This window comes from Tupaia chinensis, unplaced genomic scaffold, assembly GCF_000334495.1.
Source record: "Tupaia chinensis unplaced genomic scaffold, TupChi_1.0 Scaffold000346_1, whole genome shotgun sequence".
NCBI classification, from domain to species: domain Eukaryota; kingdom Metazoa; phylum Chordata; class Mammalia; order Scandentia; family Tupaiidae; genus Tupaia; species Tupaia belangeri.
Genome location: NW_006159840.1, coordinates 6,764,219 through 6,781,886, shown reverse-complemented (window position 1 = coordinate 6,781,886; position 17,668 = coordinate 6,764,219). Strand labels below are relative to the sequence as shown.

At 53.2% G+C, this 17,668-nt stretch overlaps 1 protein-coding gene across 2 annotated transcripts in view; it reads left to right on the top strand.

The window, feature by feature from the left end:
* Positions 1-17,668, top strand: part of RPS6KA2 (ribosomal protein S6 kinase A2) — a 336,349-nt gene that overhangs the window by 147,901 nt on the left and 170,780 nt on the right. The gene's annotated exons all lie outside the window — the stretch shown is intronic.

Below are 17,668 nucleotides of genomic sequence, written 5' to 3'. Positions count from 1 at the left end.
AGGACGTCAACCGTCCTGGAGAGGCTGCGCGACTCGTAGGTGATGTCCCGGCCGAGAGGAGGGGCAGAGGCCAGCGGGAGAGGAAGGGGAGATGGGGAGCCCATCACTGCAGAGGGGCAGGGGGGCAAAGCGTCCTGCGGGCATCCTGTCCTCCTCCGTACCTTGTTTATCTGCAGGCGGCCCCAGTAGGAGTTGCTGTCCCTCACAGTGAGAGGTAACGTGTGAAGTCCCCACCGAGCTCACCAGCCTCGAGGGACGTGTCCTGTATGTCAGCTCCCGCAGGCTGCCCTGGCACTGCCGGTCGCTGCGCAGGTCACATCTGCAGAAACGTGCCCTCCGCGGTCCGGGGGCCGCGAGTCTGAGCCCAGGGGTGTGCAGGTCTGGGCCCTGGGGACAGTCCTCCCCGTCACTGGTGCCGTGGCAGCCTCAGAGGTCCTGGGCTCGCAGATGCGTCGCTCCATCCCTGCGCCCTCCTCACGTGCATTCTTCTACATGCGTCTTCCCCCTCCCCCTCCTCTCCTTCAGATTGCCAGAGGGTGTGTGTGTTCCAAAAGACAGAATGTGAGGTGGGGGACCCAGAGTGAAGGTGGCAGTGGATTTAGGAAAAAACAGGCTGGAGCCAGCAGGGAGCATGTGGTTGAGTCACTGGACTCCCACATAATCGACCATGGTTCAAGTCCTACACCTGGCAGCTAGCTTTCTCACTCTCCCCTGTCTGTCTCTCACTGGTCAAAATTGAAGAATAATGATAATAAATAGATCTTTAAAAAACCAAAACAGACACACACACACACACAGTAGAGACGAGCAGGGATCAGATGAACAGGGCGTCTCTGGTGGAGCCCCCCCGGCGCCGAGCCGGTCCCGGTGTATCCTGGAGGGCAGCGGGGAGGGCGGAGCAGTGGCAGAGCCCAGGTCTTCTGCCACCAACTGCGGCTGGGGAGTGTCTCGCATCTCGCAGTTCTTGCGGCTGTAAGCAAGCGTCCCCTGGCCTTCGCTGGCTGAGGCAGTTTCCTTACTCCCTGCCAAGCAGCGTCAGTCCCGGGGGGCTGGCCTGGGCCTCTGCTCCTCCGTGCAGGTCCCCATCACCCCGCTCAGGTTCCGCTGCTCCCGAACTGACAGAGAGGCCTGTCCCAGAGGGGTGGCCACGTCACAGTCCCGTCCCCTGCGGCTCCCTCTCCTTCCGGGATTCTGGACTCACATGCACAAGCGTGAGTCTGTTTCTCAAGCTGCCAGACTCAAACCTGGGGTCAGCCACGTGGGGGCCAGCTGCCGTAACACCCCTGGCCACAGTGCCTCTTGCAAAGACAGCACGTTGGGTGTGGGCCCATGGTAACCCAGTTATGGCCTCACCGGGACGTGATCTCCTCTGCCGAGACCATCGTTCCAAATACGGTCCGGACTGCGATGCGTCTTGTGGGGACAAAGCTAAGCCCCCACACTCGTTATGTTAGTACAGCGTGGAAATGCCAATTCCAGGCCTTCGTGTCAGCTAGGCTCTTCGTATTCTCAGGCCTTTTCTTGAAATGGTTGCAAGCTAGCGTGGGTTTGCAGCAGCCCTCCCTGAGAAGACGGGGTTTAGCTGACGCAGTTGCTCCTGGCAAATGGCGTAGCGCTGGCGTCGCAAACTTCCTGAAGAGCCCCGAGACTGGCCGGCCCGCTGTTCCCGGAAGGACGCGCAGTCCCAGAATAGCGGGAAGGAGTGACGTCACGGGCTGCCGGGCGTGCCATTGTGAGTGTGGCATCTGCTCGCTCCCAAGGATCCTCGCCGTCATAGACAGCACAGGCTACTTGTCCTTAGCAACCTGGGAGCAGTCCGCGGGTTACTGACTTCCACCTCGGTTACCCCAAGTGCACTAGTTACTGGCTTACCTGGAGGAAGAAGGGGGGAGGTTAGGAGGGTTAGTTCTCACTCTGTGCTTTTTAAAATAATTATTTTATTTAACTTTATTTATTTACTTTTTTAAAAACTTTGACCAGAGAGAGGCAGAGAGAGGGAGAGAAAGAGAGAGAAAGCAAGCCCCCAGGTCTAGGACCCGCACCGTGGTTGGCCATGTGGGAGTCCAGGGCCCTTAACCACCACGCCACCTGCCAGCCCCATCAGTCTGCACTTCTGTCTGAGCGTGAAGCACATTGTGTCCAGGAAGCAGTGGGGTCTGCCTGGCTGTCCGCTGACGGCTCTCACTCATCTGTCCACCCAGGAGGTACTTGTTTGGGGTAGATCAGGCGTCACTACGGGCCCTATGTGCTGAAGAGACACAGTCCCTACCCTCGTGAGTCCACAGCAGAATACAAGCATTAATCAAAGGATTACGCACGCACGCACCTGAATATCTGAGTGCTCCCGTCGAAGGGGCCCTGGCAGGTGCTGGAGGTATCCCTGGTGGGTGATGGGGGTGAGGCAGGGGGAGGATTCAGCACCAATCTCAGCCCCAAGAGTAGGGCAGCGTGTGGTCCAGCTGGGGTGGTATGCATGTGATGGCCGTAGACAGTGAGGAGCTGCCTGGACAGCCAGAGCCGGGGAGCCGGGGAACCGGGGAGGACAGGGTGAGATGCACTTGAGGAACCAGAATCAGGGTCAGGTGGTTTTGACAGAAGCAGCCCAGGATCGGCAGACCTGCTTGAGTATGAACTTGCCTGTAAGCAGACAAGGTGGCCCGAGTACTGAGCTGCAAGTAGGTCAGGATTCGGGTTACACCAGGGCTGTTCCAGGATGCCTGTGACAGCACTGGGCCTCTGTGTTTGGGTGTCCTTCTGTGCCACTCGCCTCCTGCACAGACGCCACGCACCGCTAGATAAAGGCTTTGAGCTGACCTTGACATGCGGCAGGAAGACCCCCCACACACTTGTTATTCTTGCAGACCATGTGGGTTATTCTTGGTCTTCTGTTCTCCCATTAGAGTAGTAGGGCTAATCAACTTGCCAAACTATTCCAGGATCTGCACTGGAATTGCATGAAATTATGAATCAATTTGGAGATGAGAGAATTTAAATTCTCAGAATCGCGAGGATACTTTTGTTTCTATTTTTGTTCCTGAGAATTGGTTGTCTTTCCGTTTTCCATGTGTTCTTTAATGTCCTTCGATAGCCTCATAATGATCTCCAATGAGATGGTCCATGTCTTGTGATAGACTTACTCTGAAGTACCTTTAAAAAGTTCTTGTTGTTGCATTATTAATGGTCTCATTTTAAAACTGAGTTCTCCAACTTGTGCTGTTGCATAAAATGCATTCAAATGTTGTTTATTCGTCTCACTGATGAGCAACTTTATAGAGCATACTTACAGACTTCTTTCCATGTAGGTGAGCAAAATCTATGAATGGCAGTTTTTCTTTCCAACCCACTTCCTCATGGTAAATTGCCCTTTTTTAGATACTGTGGATTCAAGTTGCTAATATTTTGCTCAGAATCTTGGTTCAGTTTCTTGAGTGAGGGTCACTAGAGAATTCTTCAGGCGGGGTGTGACATCAAAGATACTCCAGCCATTGGGAACCAGCAGTTAGCGTAATGGCTATGCCGCTGGACTCCCACATAGTCGACCGTGGTTCGCGTCCTGGACCCGGTGGCTTAAAACTCACGCCGGGCGCGTGTGCGTGTGTACCCAAGATCCCGAGAGGAGAATGGAGGAGAAGGGATTGCGGCGTGACCATCCCCCCTGGGGGGTGATTTCTCACTTTCTGTCTCTCTGTCTCTCTCTGTCTGTCTGGCGAGCACATGCGCCCTATAGCAAAAACCTCTTAAAAAAAAAAAAAAAAAAAAAAAAAAAAGATACTCCAGCCACGTCCTGCACAGAAGAGCCCTTGGCCTATTTGGAAGGAGACGTGGCAAGCTCACTCTCCGGAGCACTGGGAACTGGAGGCGGAGCTCACTCAGGAGCGGGCCTCATATTGTCTTTACGGGAAGACTTGCAACTGCTGGTTCAACTTGCCTAGTACAAAATTTATGGGACATTTTTTTCTTGAATTCATTTTAGTTTACTTCGTCCTGCACAGAAGAGCCCTTGGCCTATTTGGAAGGAGACGTGGCAAGCTCACTCTCCGGAGCACTGGGAACTGGAGGCGGAGCTCACTCAGGAGCGGGCCTCATATTGTCTTTACGGGAAGACTTGCAACTGCTGGTTCAACTTGCCTAGTACAAAATTTATGGGACATTTTTTTCTTGAATTCATTTTAGTTTACTTTTTAGATTTGCTATAGGGTGCATGGACCCACTGGAGGGAGCAAAAGAGAGAGGGAGACAGACAGACAGACAGAGAAATACCCACTAAGGGAAGTGGCCGCACTGAAATCCCACCTCCTCCATGCTTCTCTTGGGACTGGGGCATGCACATGTGCCTGGAAAGTTTTAAGGGACTGGGTCTGGGACTGGAGTCGTGCAGTCAGACCTGTGGGATCCAGGCGCACTAACTGCCGTGCCACTGGCTGGCTCCTGAATTCACTTCCTTAGGTTCTACTTTCCTATAAACTTATCCATTTCTCCCAGGTCTTAGTTTATGAACCTAAACTCGTTTATCAGAGTCTCCATCTTTTTTATAAGACTTATTTATTTAATTTTATTTATTTACTATTACTATTTAACCTACTACAGGGTATGCACACTCACCAGAGGCAGACAGAGAGAAAGTCCCAGGTCCGGGACTCAGACTGCAGTCAGCCATGTAGGAGTCCGGTGCCCAAACCGCCATGTACCTGCCGGCTCTGAATCTCCATCTTTTTCATTTCTGCTGCCTGGTGACTGTGCCCCCTTACCATTCCTAATGTTGTTTATTTGCACCTTCTTTTTCCAAAATCTGCCTTTTTTTAATTGCTGGAGGGTGTATGTACTTTGCCAGAAAGGGGAAGAGAGACCCAGGAGGGAGAAAGCACCCCCAAGGGGGCATCCCTTCTCTGTTTCTGCAGCCCATCTGGTCTGGGGGCACGCACATGCAACAAACACGCAACGTGGTTTTATTTTTGTTCTCAGGTCACAGGGAGCCGGGATGCAAACCACAGTTGGCTGTGTGGGACCAGGCTCCCTTACTACTATGCTGTGGGGCTAGCCCCAAATCTGTCATTTTATTAAGATTTTTTAGTACAGTTTTGAATTTGCTTATCTTTTTATTGTATCTGAGCTCTCTCTCTTGTTAATTTCAGTGATTTTTTTGTTATAGTACTCTTTCTGTTGTCTTTGGGCTTATTCTGGTGGAAACCTCCTCCCTGAGTTACCTGCTTAGCTCATTAATTTGCAGATTTAGGCCTAACAGAAGCATTCACTGCCATAACTATCCCCTAAGTCTCACTCAGTAGCATTCCACAGAGACTGATAAGCAATAATTTTTAATTTCTCAAATCCAAAAATTTCTAGTCCTCACTGGGATGTAGTGTTTGACTCAAGGCTATTAAATTTTTATTTTTAAGGGGCCAGTGATTGGTGGGTGGTTAAGGTGCTGGATTCCCATATGGTCAATCAGGGTTCAAGTCCCAAACTGTGTGTGCCCCAAATCCTGAGAATACAATGGAGGAGAAGGGATGGTGACATAGCCATTCCCGGGGGTGCTGTCTCACTCTCTCCCTGTCTGCCTCTCCCTCTGTGTCTCTGTGTCTCTGTCTCTCTCTCAGGTGAGTGCATGTACCCTTTGGCAAAAATAAAGAAATAAAGCTGTATTTTTAAGTTTATAATTCTATCAGATTGTTAAATAATAAAATTAAAGTTATCTTTAAAGTATGAAGAAAAAATTACTTTGTAAAATTATTTGTGAGATTTTTGCTTTTAATCATTTCCTGACCTGGGCCTTGTGAGCATGTTCATGGACAGCAGTCTTTCTAAATGCTTCGTGCGTACTTGAAAAGAGTGCATTATCTACAGCGATCGGGTGTCCCCTATTCTATGTGTTCTCCAGGTCGGCTTTCTTAAATATGCTGTTTAATTATCCAATACCTACTGATTTCTGGGTTTTTGCTGGATTTATCATTTGTTGAGGGGGTACTGGGCATTTCCACAAACAGTAGTGAACGCGTCAGTTTCTGGATTCAGTTCTCTCACTTCGATTTAATCTCTCTGAAGCTGGAGTGTGCGGGCACGTGGTGTCCCAGCAGGGCTGTGCTGGGCTGGCTGGGTGCGCTGCATGGGGAGCCCGGTCCCACAGACCCAGCCAGGCTTGACCCTTGGCATTGGCGGCTTGTGAAGAACACCAGGCACATGTGCGTGCTCGCCCGAGTCCTGGCAGGATGGAGGAGTGGGGGAAGGGGCACCGTGACCACGCCCTGCCGAGGGCACTTTCCTGGTCTGTCTGTCTGCTTCGTGCTCATGCCCTCTGAGTTAAGAAAAACAATCCGAATTACTGTATCTTTCAGATGAATTAAAACTTTCATCAATGTGTAGTGTTTCTTTATATCTGTAAAAACTGTCTGTGGGGACCAGCAGTTGGCGTAATAGCTATGTCGCTGGACTCCCACGTAGTCGACCGCTATTCAAGTCCTGGACCCAGTGCTTAAACTTACACCGGGCGCGTGTGCGTGCATGCCCAAGATCCCAAGAGGAGAATGGAGGAGAAGGGATTGTGGCGTGGCCATCCCCTCTGGGGGGTGATTTCTCGCTTTCTGTCTCTATGTCTCTGTCTGTCTGGTGAGCACACATGCCTTATAGCAAAAATCTCTCAAAAAAAAGCTGTCTGTGCAGTCTGTATGCCATCCAATCCCTTCACCATCTCTCTCGGCATTAGTACTGACGTGGGGTAACTTCTCCCAACCTCTGTCAGAAACTGTCCATGGCTCTCACTTCAGCTGTCTCTATAGCTACATTTATCTTTATTTATTTATTTATTTTTGGAGAGGTTTTCGCTATAGGGCGCGTGTGCTCGCCAGACAGACGGAGAGAGACATAGAGACAGAAAGCGAGAAATCACCCCCCAGAGGGGATGGCCACGCCACAATCCCTTCTCCATTCTCTTCTCGGGATCTTGGGCACGCACGCACACGCGCCCGGCATGAGTTTTAAGCCACTGGGTCCAGGACGCAAACCGCGGTCGACTATGTGGGAGTCCAGCGACATAGCCATTACGCTAACTGCTGGTCCCCAACTACATTTATCTTAAACCGGTTTTGTACTCATCTCTCAGCTGGAAAGTTCAGACCATTAACACTGCTGATCATTGCTGACATATTTTGACTTATTTCCCTTTCAGTTTGTGCAAGTCTGGGATTTGATTTCGCCTCACTTCCAAATTAATAATTAATAATTACACGGGCGCCGCTTCGTGGGTACTGGGAAGATAAGCCTGCAGGATGGGAGACAGGGACTCTCAGTACGGGAACACAGAGTGGCAATCCTGCACACACGTGTGGTGCCTCGGCTCCCTCTGCTCCCCAGTCCCCAGGGAGCAGGCAGGGGCCCCGGGGAAGGCTCCCTGCCGGAGGTAAGCAAGCCTGCTCTGGGCTTGGAGGGAAATGTCACCTCACTACTCAAGGATGCTCACTGCAGACGCGACCCTGAGGCCGGTCTGGCTGTGAGTGGCAGGGCCTGGTGTGCACGGCCGGCAGGGGTGTGCAGCCCACGGGCCACAGTGGTGGCGGCTCCCACTTCTGCTTTCTCTCAATCTCCTTTTCTGAACTTCTTTTAAAGTTTTTTTTTTCTTGTTCTATACTTTTTCCTATAGTAGTGTAATAATTACACATTGAATTTCTATTTTCATGTTACTCTAGAAATTTTAGCCTGTGTATTTAGTTTAAAATTAATCAGCATCTTTAGCTCCAGAAAAAATCCAAAGACATTGGAAGACTTTTGACCTGGGTCCTCCTATTTTTTAGAGCAAGTTTATTTCTAACTTGATTTAAGTTTGCTTATTTCCCGGGCTTTTATCTCTGTTTATGCAGTCCACGTGTGTTCAGCCTTACTCAAGACGTCATTGGTAGTTCTCTGGCTATTACCAAGAAACATCTTCCTTTTGCCCTCGTTTGTGAGAGAACAGGGTAGAACGTTCTAGGTTGAAGTGATTTTCTTCTAGCATGTTGCATACATTATTCTATCCCTTTACTCATCGCTATTGAAATAGTAGCTGGCTCCAGTTCACATTCATTTGGAGAAACTCTTTTCTTCTGGCTCTTCTGGTTACTCTGGAGAGATTCCTTTTCCTGTTTCTGGTACTCTGCAGATCTAATTTGATGTGTCTCATTATGGATTTATTTTTCTGTAAGCCTCCTTGGGATTTTGAGACCTTTCTGAATACAAAGATGGGTCTATTTTATATCTCAGAAAACTTTTCCGCTTTTCCTTCACTTCCCATCTCAATAGCATTTTCCTACTTTCCTTTCTCGTCTCTGTTCTAAGATTTAGAGGTGTGTCAGATTTTTCTCCCTCTCTTTTATTTCTCTCTCACTTTAATTTTGCTACAGGGCTCATCTTCTCACTGGGGAGAGAGCGGGAGAGTGAGAAAGCACCCCCAGGATATGGCCTCCCTTCTCCCCTATTCTCCTCTTGGAAGTGGCACACACGTTTTTCAAGGCCCTGGGTCTGGGACTCGAACCACGCAGTCCCCTGTGGGATCCAGCCACCTTAACCACCTTACCACCACTGGCCCTCTTCCACAGTGTTTAATCTCCCTGTGTATTTGCTGTCTTTTGTTCTTGCATTCTCTCAATTACCATCAGATCTAACTTCTCTAACTTTTTCTTGGACTTCGTTTCATACATCTTTGGGGATTTTAGTTTAAATTATTACAGTTTCAGGTTTAAAGTTTTCCTTATCTTTACAAATCTGCTTGGCTATTTTATCATCTTGAGTTTTCTTTTCATGCTTTCAATCCTCTTTTTTAAAATAATTAAATGAGCACATTTTATATTATTTACAGGTTTGATTCTGAACTTTATCTCTGCTGACTCTGGCTTGTGGTTCATTTCCTCCCGTAGATGGTACTTGAGGGGTGAGAGCCCACGTTGCCTAGAATTTTCTCTGTGCTGAGAGACATGTTCGAAGTACTGGAGTTCCCTTAGTCCAGGGGAGATCCCAAGACCCCCAGAGTGTCTGGAGCCGGCGCTACGCCAGCCCGGTGCTGCCGCCTTTGCTCCGTGTGGACACACCCATGACCAGGGTAAAGTCTCGGTCAGGCCCAGGGAGGGCTGGACCTCGCCGGCCAGCACTGCTGTGGACCAAGTCTCGCACTGCATAGCAGTAAAGGTGGGGTGACTGTCCCCTGTCCCTCTGTTAGGACTCTCACTATGCTGTTCCGAGGGAACTGAACCTGGGAAGGGAAACCGCAGCGTAGGGGGCAACTGTGGGTCCCCCGCAGGGACCCATGCTCGCTTCTGCCTGCCCCACGAAAGCTCAGGGTTTGGGGTGGGGCTCTTCTGGCCGCCCTGTTAGAATGAATGGCCTCACACTGGCCTGAGTTAGGCCACAGAAGCGGAGAGGCGAGCTCGGCCCTCGTCCCCAGAGCCCAGGCCTGCAGAGACGCCTCCTTCCCCGGAGCGAGGGTTTTCCCAGCCAGCCCGCAACGTCTGCTCTGGGGGACGCAGACTTTCTGCCAGATGACTCTCACCTGCCCTTCTCTGCCTGAACCCAGAACGTTCACCAGACACCCCCAAAAGTGGACTCTGTGAACACCGTGTGTCCGGGTGGTGGGGACACACAAAGCTCTGGATGAAGGTGCCTGCGGCCGCACACTCAGGTTCTCCTTGCCTCACTGTAGCCTGGCTGTTCCCAGCTTGTTCGCAGTCCAGCGGGTGGCCTCATGGACAGAGTGCTGGATCCCACATAGCTGTCCCTGGGGTTCAAGTGTTGGACCCAGCAGCTTGGAAATCACGCTGGGTGTGTGTGTGCGTGCCCAAGATCCTGAGAGGAGAGTGGAGGAGATGGGATTATGGCATGCTGTCCCTCCGGGGGGTGGCTTCTCACTTCTCTGTCTCCATCTCTCGGGTGCACGCATAAGCCTTATAGCAAAAACTTAAAAAAATAATTATTATTTTTTAAAAAAATAAAGAAGTGCCCCTCTTCTTACACCCAGCGTTTCTAGGTGTCCCAGGAGAGCTTGAGCCCCTGGTGGATGTCTGAAACCGTGCGCTGTGCGCGATGCCTGGCGGCCCCCAGAACTCTGCCACTTCCGTGGTCCTTGGGGACACGAGGAAGGTGGCTCCGCTGCCCGGCAGCCCAGTGGCTTCCCCGCTCTGCTGGGTCCCCGGTGGCTTCCTGTCTGCAGCGTGGTCAGTGCCTGAATACAGCCAAGGTCTGTGAGGGGTCTTGAGCAACGAGCGTCTCTGGCTGGGGGAACTTGACAAAGATTACGTTCTTTGCACTCATTCCAGGTCTTGGCAGCTTTTCTATTGTGGAGGCTTTTTTGGTTTTTTTGTTTGTTTGTTTTCCCTCTTAAGCTACAGAAACCCTTCCTGCCCCGGTTTAACCTGCTTCCTGCTCCTGCACACTCCCTTCCTTTCGCTGTTCCCTGTGGCTTACTGCAGGCTGGGAGAGCGGGCGACTCCTCCCGCCAGGCTGAGGCTGGGCCGAGGTGTGTCAGTGTCGGCAGGGATGGGAGACACAGCGGGGAGCACAGCTCTTCATAACCTGAGGTCCAGGTCCTGACCGGCCCCAAGTGCAGACTCCCCATATGGGACCTTCCCCCTTCTCCTCTCCCCCAACCCAACATGCTGACTCCAGGGGACACATACTGTGTCCCCTCTGGCCTGTACCGTGGCTCGCACTCGCTGAGACTGTGTGCTCCCGTCCTCGGGTGTCGCTTCCGCCCACGGCTGGACTGAGGTCACTCAGGGCCTGCAGGGCTGCGTCCTCCCTCGAGCCCTTCCTGCTGGCTCATGTGACTTCACGGTCCACACTCAGTGTCCATGGAGCCCACCAGGCGGGCGGTGGACCTCTCTACCTGAGGCAGCCCATGCACGCTAGGCCCGCGATGGTGCTGGTTGGCGACTCCCGCCCGGCTCTTCTGTAGCTAAGTCTAGCTAAGGTTTATGTGGGAGAGCATGATTAGTAATTAGGGAGTCACGAGCCTGAGTTTCTAACACGTTGAAATATTCACAGTGCAGTCGGTCCCCCTCTACTACAACCTGTTCATCTTTATCACAGACCTTATTTAAACCAGGACTTCGTTTTCCTGGTGCTTTTAAAACAGTATCTAATCGGCTCTTGATGATTAGAATTGTTCTAAGTAATGTCTTCATGACATGAATTATTTGTGGTGTGAAAAGACATAGTCCGACCCTCAGAAGTGACGTCCCGATCGTTTGGGGCTCTGTGCTCTGTCCTCACCCGTACGTCTCTCCTAGGCGACTTCTTGTCCACACCATGGTCTCTTTGGAATTAGCTGCTGCCAGTATTGTAAGCCTAGGTTACGGGGACCCGCGTGAACGTCCTGGGGTAAGGTGTCAGCGGATGTGACAAGAAGGGGGTGGAGGAAGCCTGGAGCTGGAACCGGTGGCCGAGAAGTCGCCCAGGAGCCAGCGCTGCAGCACCCCGGCCACAACTCTCCAGGCTCCCAGGCCCTCTCCCCTCTGCCGCTTCCTCTCCGTCCCGCGGCCACTGTGTCACTCTCCACTGGACACTGTCCTGTCCGCAGGTGGTCACGAGAGCCCCTCCTCTGACATTGCACCCCTCTCCAAGGTGCTCCTCAAACGCAGATGTGCTCCTGGGGGCCCTGCTCCGGCTCTCCTGGTGGCTTCTCTGCAGCTAGGGGACGAGCACGGCTCTCTCTGCATCTGAGCTCTGCACTTGATCTCCCGCTCCGGCCACCCGGTAGGCCACAACCCCTGTGCCTCTCACCCCGACCTTTGTACAGATGCCCTTTGCTTCACCCTGTCCCACCTGGTTTGCAGAGCCGTCCCGTGTCCCCCAGTCGCTCTGCTGTCCACGTGGGCGGGGTGCATGCCTGTCTCCCCTTCGACCTGGTGCTTTCCAGAGTCGCGGCACATTCCTGCCCTCGATGTTCTTCAGTAGCCTGTGTCCTTCAGGGAAGCACAGGGCTGGGTCCAGAAGAGGAGACCACAGAACAAGTGACACCAGAGTGAGTCCGAACAGTCCTTCAGCCCTCGAGGACACCGTAGCTATGGTCTCTCCGCGTTTTACAAATGCCGTGGCTGTTAAAGTGACCTTGAACTACTTCTAACGACAATGTGTGTTTACTATCTAGCCTTAAATCCATAGACCAACGACTGCCTCACTCGCTGTGCCAGCTAGGTGTTTCTCAGCTTCAAGTAGCAGGGACCCAGCTCGAGGTGACGTGTCCGTCCCCGTAGAAGGAAGCTGAGAGGTTAGGCTGGAGGGTTAGGAGTAACTCGGCAGCGCTGTCAGGGGCTGGCATCTTTCCAGTTTCCATGCCACGCCTAGCACAACAGGCGGGCCCCTCGGGGTCCCCGCAGAGCTGCGCCAGCTCCGGACATCACACCCTCCCGTGTTAGCATCTGGAGTCCGTGAGGAGGCCCACTCGCCCCACCCCCACTGTCTCCGTCCCTCCAGGGACATCAGATCTCTCCTTGGCTGTTGTCCCCGTCTGTGGGGATGCCACATGCCTGTCTTTGGCTCCGCTACGACCTTCCAGAGTGTGTCTGTCCCACCTGACCCCGTCCCTTCGGTCATGGCGTCAGGGCGCCCACCCTGCCCTCCACCCCTCGCCGAGCTCCCTGCTCCCACTTGCCTTTCCTTGGATTACGTTCCTTGGCTTGAGGCCGGCCTTTCTGGGCACGGTCATCCGGGCCGATGGCCCAGAGATGCCCAGGCACACCTGTGCGTGGTCGGGTGCACTGCACCCTTCTGCTGCCCCCAGGCTCCCATCTCTGAGGTCTCACGCATCTCTAAGGGAGAAGCACCCGCTGAGGGCCGGCCAGCCTGTCCCTGAGGGCACCGTGACACTAGGTGTGCTCTGCCAGGTGCTAGGGAGGCGCTGTGCCCAGGTGCCCTGCAGCAGAGGGTGGGACAAAGTCTGTGTGTTTTAGGTCACTAGGTCAGTGCCCCTCGTGTCCTGGCCCTTTGGTTTCCAGATGGACTTGGCCAGCACAGAGGCGGCGTGCCGGGGGAGGACTTGGAAGACTTGTGGACATCAGAGCCGCTCAGATGGCGGGAGACAGATGGCGCCCTCCCAGTGACCCCCTCTACCTCTGCCAAGGGGTCCTGAGAGGGTCAGCCAAGCCCTGGTGGTGTCCCTGGCTTGAAACTCAGCTCGGTGTTCCTTGCTAAAGCTGCTGAGAGTTGGCAAATTTGGGCCAAGCACAACCGGCCCTGTGGGTTTCCACGTCCTTCCCTTCCACCCCTGAACCGGGGGCCCTCTCTCTGTGTGGCATCGTCACCTCCTCGAGTTGTGCATCTGCAACTGGCCCTGTGGGTTTCTACGTCCTTCCCTTCCACCCCTGAACCGGGGGCCCTCTCTCTGTGTGGCATCGTCACCTCCTCGAGTTGTGCATCTGCTCAGGTGTGTTCGGCTCGGATGACTGCTGACTGTTTTGATGAGATCGACGGGCCCGGGGGTGGAGCTGAGACTGAGACAAGCTTCCAAGGGGGAGGCGCCAGGCAAGTGGGAGACCAGAGGCCACCCTGGCCTCCTGGGGGCGTTGCCAATGGCCCCGGAGGCCCTTGTCCGAGAGCCCATACCCCGTGACACTTGGTGGCTGTGAACTGTCCGGTTCTGATACGCCCACCATGCTCCGCCATCAGTCTTTAGAGTGCCTCCCTGAGCAAGGGTTTACTCCTTCTCCGAGCATTTAAAACTGCAGGCTTAGGAGCTGCCCGTCTAGTCCTCGCCTCCTAGTGACTTTGTATGCCTCGTAAGTACAGTGCAGATGCGGGCCGGAGGGACAGGGTGGGAAGGACAGCTGTTCCCCATCAGGCTATGGTGGGCTAACTGGTTTTGGGCACACTGCCTGGTTCCAGGTCTTCCTGAGTTTCAGTCAGCACTCACCTCGGCTCCCTGTTCTCCCTGCCTAACCTGAGCAGCCTCTTCCTCCGTGCCACACTCCCTCGGGAGCAGGGGCCCCTTCCAGACACTGCTTCCCTATCACAGAGAGCGCTCGTCAGCCCCTCCTCACTCCCCTCCCCTCCCCTCCACGCAACTGCACACTCCTGGCCTGTTCATGTCATCTTGTGTCCCTGACGCCCCACAGTCCAGGCTCATGGGTGCCCAACCGCTCCCTGCGCTGCACTGAAGGCCACAGTGTCTGCGAGCACAGGTCTCCTGGTACTGGCTTGGAGCCGTGTCGTCACAGGACTCAGTCACAAACTCACTGTGCTTAAGTCACAGGAAAACTGAGACACTCAGAGGTCAGCAAGGCCCACGTCGTCCTAGTCCTCGCCCACTCCTTCCCTCGGACGTGAGTCGTTACCACGTCCACCTCTTCTTCTCTGGTATCCAGTAATGACCATGGGCACCTGGGCTAACGTGGACCCCGGTGTGGCATCCTGGAGAATTCTGTTATACAAGCATATAAAGAGGCAGCACGAAATACTGACAAGGTTTGGTATACTTGTATTTTTCCATGACAAAACCAAGGGCAATAGACTTGCTCTAGCATTGAATTCCACAGTTGGAAAGGTTTTTTTGTTTTGAATTATTTTGTTGCTATTTCCAAGTTCAACAACTATTTTGATGCACTCAAATCTGGAGGAATCATGAGTGCCCTTGAAGATATTTTCTTCTTAACTCTGTTAGACCAGGCCCAAAGACTCCTGGTGAAACGCAAACCTTAATTTAAGTCTGCATCGAGGTTTCAGTCCTGAGCAAGATTATTCACAAGTTGGGACCAGCAGGTGGCATGGCGATTAAGGTGTTGAACTCGCACATGGCTGATCACAGTACGAGTCCTGGACCTGGCAGCTTGAAAATCACGCTGGGCGCATGTGTATGCCTGCACAGAATCCCAGGAGAAGAGTAGAGAAGGGATTGTGACGTGGCCAGCCCCTCAGGGAATGATTTCTCACTTTCCCCTCTCTCTGGTGCACGTGCTGTATAACAAAACCGAAAAATAAAAATTATAGGGACCAGCAGTTAGTGTAATGGCTATGTCACTGAACTCCCATGTAGCCGACTGCAGTTCAAGTCCTGGACCCGGTGGCTTAAACTCATGCTGGGCGCATGTGCGTGCGTGCCCAAGATCCCGAGAGGAGGATGGAGGAGAAGGGATTGCGGCATGGCCATCCCCCCTGGGGGGTGATTTCTCGCTTTCTATCTTTCTGTCTTTCTGGCGAGTGCATGCACCCTATAGCAAAAACCTCTCAAAAAAATTATACACACACACACACACACATACACACACGCACATACATACAAACATACACATGCACACACACATATACACATGAACACAAACATATGCATGTGTACATGCATACCTACATGTACACACACATGCACATGTGTGTACACAGAGACACATATATGTATGCGTATATGCACAATACACATATACATGTACATGCACACATGCATACACATAACACATAAATGCACGTGTATACTCATATGTGTGTATGCATATATGCATATGTGTGCACATATAGCCACACATAAATACATGCATACACATACATGCATACACACATATGTAATCCACAAATTGGTAGAGTTGGCAGACTGTACTCTCCAATCATTTTACCAGCTCCCCACAGTGGGAGACTTGGTCAAGCTGGTGCCTTCTCACCCCTCTCATCCCTGAGGCCCAGGGCCAGTCTGAGATCTGTGTCCTCTGTTCCCTGGGCCAGAGCGGCAACACCGTGAGGTCCAGACTGTCTTGCGTTTGCCTGGGCTGGCATGCCTGAGCGGGCCTAGCAGGTGCCAGGGCCTAAGAAGCTGGTCTGAGAACACAGGTCCTCACCCACCCAGCAGAACCACGGAGGGAGGCAGGAAATCGGTTCCCATGGGCAGTCACCAGGCACACCGTCTGGGGAAACTGCAAAAAGAGATGCTTGGTTTCCCTGTGGGTCTCTGCACCTCTGTTGTTCTGGAGAAAAGTGTTCAATATAGATCTTTTAATATGAAGCGTGAGACTCAGTGGCACTTTTCAACGTGCAAAGCACCACCACTCCCATATTCTTGCATAGGCCCCACAGCTATCCCGGGCGGGGCAGCAGGAGTCGTCTGGGAACCAGGGTGTGAGCACCCTGGTTTACCACCAAGGAGGCAGCGTCACCAGGGCCTGCAGACACGTGCCCACTGCTTCCCTGCAGAGCCCTGTCCTGTCATTAGTGTTCCTCGTCAGGGAGCCCAGGAGTTTATCTGGCCACCCTCCACCTGGACATAGCATGGGCACGCCCGGTTCTTGTCTGGGGAAGCTCCGATCTCTTCCCACCTTAACAAAAATAGCCCATCACAATGCTGATTCATCTGAGGGGCTGACAACACAGCAGAATTGCAGACTGCACTGCCAAAGAACAGTGCCTGCCCACCCCACAGGAATGTGATGGGAGGGTGTCAGGGCTCCTTCTCCCCTACTTTCAGACATGAACTCCACACGTGGATATTGTGCTAGAGGTAAACACAGCAGGCTGCACAGACTCATACACTCAGATCTGGGACTGCCTGCAGCCTCCTAATAAGCATTTCTAGAAAACAAAAATGTGTTTCCCTTTAAGACAAATCCCATGCAGCCTGCAGCTGGCCTCTGAAAGTCCTTGGCCTAAGACCCAGGTCACTCTGCCTCAGGATATGACCTCTGCAGGGCTCGTAAGTCATCTGTTTGGATAAATTTTCTATATATGGAGGCGGAGGACATGAAGGGGGGTGTGAGTCTTTGTTCTCCAACCACAGGAAAGGGAGGTTTCCCTCGCCGGTGCCGGTCCGGACCACGTGAGGCATCCGTTTTTCACCACCAGCAGAAGGAACGCGGCTGCTTCCTAGTGACAGGCGTGATACCCAGGCTCAGGAGGCAGGTTCCAGGTTGGGGTCCCGGGGTTGTGGGCCGCACTGCACAGCGAGCCGCGGTGGAAAGCTTTGTGCTACTGTGAATGTTGCTCGGTTTTCTGTGTCTGCTAATTAACAATTAAAGTTTTCCAATAGAGAAAAGGTTGATGACAAGGTGTGACTGTTGATGTTTTAAGGGAAAAGAAAAACAAAATGACACCTTCAGGGTAGAAAAAGCCCAGCAAGTCCAAAGGAGCAAAACGGGAAAGGCTACGACAGGCACAACTGCGGAGCAGTGGCGTTAGATTGCCCGACAGGGCAGCGGTACAGGGCCGGGCTCATTAGGCATGCGACGGCCGCAGGCGCTGATTGGCGGCTGGGGAGGTGGGCGGGCGATTAGACGGGAGGGGGGGCGGCGTGGGGCGGAGGTGCGCGGACGAGGAACTGGATGGAACGGAGGAAATGACAGCCGGGGCAGCAGAGCAGAGGATGCTGATTGGAGGTAGTGGCGGTGGGCAGGGCACCCGTAAGCGCAAAGGGGGCGCTGATTGGTGTTGATGGTGGTAGGAGGGAGTGGGCGGGGCCTCGAGTGCTGATTGGCGGTAGTGACGGTAAGCGGGGCGACAGAGGGGCTGTCAGAGCTTACTCTCAGGGAAGAGCAGCAGTGAGATCCTGAGGCGGCGGGCGCTGGTTGGCGGTAGTGGCGGTGGGCGTGGCAGAGGGGCCAGCGCGGCCTGCCCTTTGTGCCCACAGTCCGCGCCCCGCGCGCCTGGCTGCTGCGCCGGCTCCCTGGCCACGCGCGCTCGCCCGCAGACCTAACCCCTACGCCTGGGATGCGCCGGGGATGCGCGCCCCCCGGCCCGGCGG